Source organism: Mastomys coucha, unplaced genomic scaffold (genome assembly GCF_008632895.1).
Source record: "Mastomys coucha isolate ucsf_1 unplaced genomic scaffold, UCSF_Mcou_1 pScaffold21, whole genome shotgun sequence".
In the NCBI taxonomy this organism is placed as follows: Eukaryota; Metazoa; Chordata; class Mammalia; order Rodentia; family Muridae; genus Mastomys; species Mastomys coucha.
In genome coordinates this window covers 95,511,112-95,515,701 of record NW_022196904.1, presented here as the reverse complement: position 1 = coordinate 95,515,701, position 4,590 = coordinate 95,511,112, and positions in this window count along the sequence as shown.

Below are 4,590 nucleotides of genomic sequence, written 5' to 3'. Positions count from 1 at the left end.
TTTTAAAATAGCAATTATAGCTGAAACAACAGTTAAATTGTAATGAAGGAAGTACAGCAAGTGCAGTGCATATGGAAACATTTCAGACATGTATGGTGGCATTTGAAATTATTGAGGAAGAAATGCATAAGAGCACCTTTAGTTGAAACAGCTAAATACTTTGAAAAAACAAAGGTTAGCTAGTAACTGAGAAGCATAAATTTAAGATATCAATAATATCAAGTTATTAAAATCAGAGTTCTGTGTTGGCTGTTCACTCTGAGTAACTTCTTTAGTCTTGGTATTATTTTTATTATGTCTTATACATTTATATATTTTATGTATTTAGTTTAATTCAGTTCTAGGAGTAACAAATTTTTTCTTCTGAATTCTTTAGTGATATCATAGTAATATAAAAGATCAGCCACATGGTGTGGAGGCTCCATGAGAAGACAAAATGGTTTAAAATGGGCACTCAAGAATATGGCAAATCTTTGTAGACAGTTTTTTGTTTATAATATGACTTTATTGGTCTGTTAAAATTTGCAAGCTATATAAAATATTGATTTCCTTCTGTTGTGTCTTATTTAAAAATTAAAAAGTAATGTTTTCTCAAGTCTCTTCAAACTATTTATTTACTTATTTATTTATTTATTATTTTTATTTCTTTACAATCCAGCCTTTGTCCTTTCCTCCCATTTCTCCCTCCCACACTTCTACCAACCCATGAGCACAGATCTCTCCATTTTCTGAGGTCTTCTTTGATTTCTTTCTTCAGAGACTTAAAGTTCTTTTCATATAGATTTTTTTCACTTGTTTGGTTAAAGTTACTTCCAAGATATTTCATATTATTTTTGACTGTTATAAAGGGTGTCATTTCTCTAATTTCTTTCTCAGCCCATTTATCACTTGTATAAAGGAAGACTACTGATTTATTTGAGTTAATTTTATATCTAGCCATTTTGATGAAGTTGTTTATCAGGTATAGAAACTCTCTGGTAGAATTTTGGGGGTTGCTTATGTATACTATCATATTATCTATAAATAGTGATACCTTAACGTTTTCTTTGCCAATTTGTATCCCCTTGATCTCCTTTTGTTATCTTACTGCTCTAGCTAGAACTTTGAGTACTATATGGAATAGATATGCAGAGAGTGGGAAATTTGTCTTGACAGTGATATTAGTGGGATTGCTTCAAATTTTTCTCCATTTAGTTTGATGTTGGCTATTGGTTTACTGTATATTGCTTTTATTGTGTTCAGGTATAGACTTTGAATTCCTGATCTCTCCAATACTTTTAACATGAAGGAGTGTTGTATTTTGTCAAAGGATTTTTCAGTGTTCTGTTTACTTTGAGTTTGTTTATATAATGGATTACATTGATGGATTTCCATATATTGTACCATCCCTGGGATAAAGCCTACTTGATCATGGTGAATAATAGTTTTGGTTTTGTTGATTCTTTGTATAGTTCTCTTTGTTTCTATTTGATTGATATCAGTTCTGAGTTTGACTATTTCCTGCCCTCTATTCCTCTTAGATATATTTGCTTCTTTTTATTCTAGAGCTCTCAGGTGTGCTGTTAAGTTGCTAGTGTAGTATCTCACCAATTTCTTTACCAAGACACTTACTGTGAATTTTCCTCTTAGCACTGCTTTCATTGTGTCCCATAAGTTTGGGTATGCTGTGTTTTCATTTTCATTGAATTCCAGAGTCTTTAATTTCTTTCTTTATTTCTTCCCTGACCATGTTATCATTGAGTATAGAGCTTTTCAGTTTCCATGGGTATGTGGTTTTTCTGTTGTTTTGTTGTTATTAAAGTCTAGCCTTAGTCTGTGGTGATCTGACAGGATGGATGGAATTATTTCAATCTTCTTGTATCTGTTGAGTCTTGTTTTGTGACCAATTATATAGTTAAGTTTGGAGAAATTACCATGAGGTGCTGAGATGAACATATATTCTTTTGTATTAGGATAAAATGTTCTGTAGATATCTGTTAAATCCATTTGGTTCATAATCTCTATTACTTTCCCTGTGTCTCTGTTTAGTTTCTGTTTCAATGAGCTGTGCGTTGGTGAGACTGGGGTGTTGAAGTCTCCCACTACTGTTATGTGGGATTCAATGGGTGTTTTGAGCTTTAGAAAACTTCCTTTTCTGAATGTGGGTACTCTTGCATTTAGGGCATAGATGTTTAGAATTGAGACTTTCTCTTGGTGGATCTTTCCTTTGATGGATATGAAGTGTCCTTCCTCATCTTGCTTGATAACTGTTGGTAGAAAGTCTATTTTATTGGATATTAGGGTGGCAACTCCTGCTTGTTTCTTGGGACCATTTGCTTGGAAGATTTTTTCCAGCCTTTTACTCTTGTGGTGTGTTTCTTGTATGCAGCAACATACTGGACCCTGTTTGTATATCCAGTCTGTTAGCTTATGTCATTTTATGTCTCCTTTTGGCTTTGTTGTAAAATGTTTAATATCTTGATTTTTCTTTGGTGTAGGTACCTTCTTTGTGTTAGAGTTCTCATTCTAGAATCCTCTGTAGGGTTGGATTGATATATAGATATTGTTTGAATTTGGTTTTGTCCTGGAATATTTTGGTTTCTCCCCATATGATGGTTGAGGGTTTTGCAGGTTATAATAGACTGGTCTGGCATTTGTGTTTTCTTAGGGTCTGTATGACCTCTGTCCAGTCTCTTCTGGCTTTTAGGGTCTTTGATGAGAAGTTTCGTGTAATTCTGATGAGTTTGCCTTTTTATGTTACTTGGTCTTTTTCCCTTACAGCTTTTAATACTCTTTTTTTGTTCTGTGCATTTAGTGTTTTGATTATTATGTGACAAGAGGACTTTCTTTTCTGGTCCAATCTATTTGGTGTTCTATAGGTTTCTTATACATTTATGTACATCTCTTTCTTTAGGCTAAGGAAAATTTCTTCTATGATTTTGTTGAAGGGATTTTTGGGTCCTTCGATATGGGAATCTTTGCTCTTTTCTATTCCTATAATTCTTAGCTTTGATCTTTTCATTGTGTTCTGGATTTCCTGGATGTGTTTGGTTAGGAGTTTTTTCTGTTTTGAATTTTCTTTGATTGTTGTGTCAATTTCTTCTAACGTATCTTCTATGCCTGAGATTCTGTCTTCTATCCCTTGTGTTCTGTTGTTGATGCTTGCATATGTAGTTCCTGACCTCTTTCCTAGGTTTTCCATTTCCAGGGTTACCTCTATTTGTGTTTTCTTTATTGTTTCTACTTCAACTTTTAGGTGTTGGACCTTGTTCAATTTCTTCACCTGTTTGATTGTGTTTTCCTGTATTTCTTTAAGAGATTTATTTGCTTCCTCTTTAAGGGCTACTACCTGTTTACCTGTGTTTTCCTGTATTTCTTTCAGTGAGTTATTTATATTCTCCTTAAGTGACTATATTATCTTCATGAGATAGAATTTCTGGTCAGCATCCTGTTTTGTGTGTTGGGGTATCAGAGGTTGCTGTGGTGGGAGAACTGGGTTCTGATGTATATCCAAAGTATATTGGCTTCTGTTGGTTATGGTCTTAGGCTTGGCTTTTGACATCTGGTTATCGCTGGTGTTAGCTGGCCTGAGTATATATCTGACTCCTGTATCCCTGGGCTGCTTCAGATCTCTTGGGAGGCCTATGGCCCTGGTGGTAGTAGACCTCCTGGTAGGATTTTGACTGTAAGGTCTTCTTCAGAGGGGTATACATGCTGGTGATCTGTTGCCCTAGTCATAGCTAATCTCCTGGGAGGCCCTCAGACTTGGGTCTTTAGAGGAGCAGACAAGCTAAATATCTGCCCCAGTAGAAGGTTCAGGCCCAGGTAAGAAGTTGTAGTTCAAGAAGGGGAGAGGAGGGATGGGTCCTGAGTTATCTGGGTTCCTCGGGGTTCATGGATGTTGTGGTGGTTTGGAAGGTTCCCTTACTTGTTGCCCTTATGCAGCAGATCTCCTGGGAGGCTTTCAGACTGTGAAGTTTGCAAAGGAACATACAAGCTGATGATCTGCCCCAGTGGGAAGTGCAGGCCCAGGTAAGGGGTTGTAGTTCAAGCAGGGGAGAGGGGGTATGGGGCCTGAGTTAGCTGAGGTCCACAGATGCTGAGCTTGTTTGGAAGGATCCCTTACCTGTTGCTCTCAGACAGCAGATATCCTGGGAGGCCTTCAGACTGTGGTGTCTGCAAAGGAGCAGACAAGCTAATGGTCTGCTCCACCAGGAGGCCCAGGACAGAAAAGGGTTACAGGTTTTAAACCTAGTGATATGGTAACATTGATGATTAGTTTCCCCCTCCAATGCAAAGTACATTTTAGTGCCATGAACATTAGTCAATAGGGGTCAAGCTTCAAGTTGGGCACGAGTTTTATTTCTACATGTTCAATGCTTTCTGAATTTTTGTCTTATTGTTTTTCTTGTTTTATTTTTGTTGTTGTTTTGTTTGTTTTGTGGAAGTGGTTTGGAGACAGTAAGAACATGAATCATGAAGTATGGTGGGTAGTGAGGTAGAAAGGATTTGGAAGAACATGGGGGTGGAAAGCATGATGTCAAAATCGGAAAAAAAATTTTAAAAATTTAAAATGGATTTCCAATATTTCTTTTTTATTTTCTTAAATTT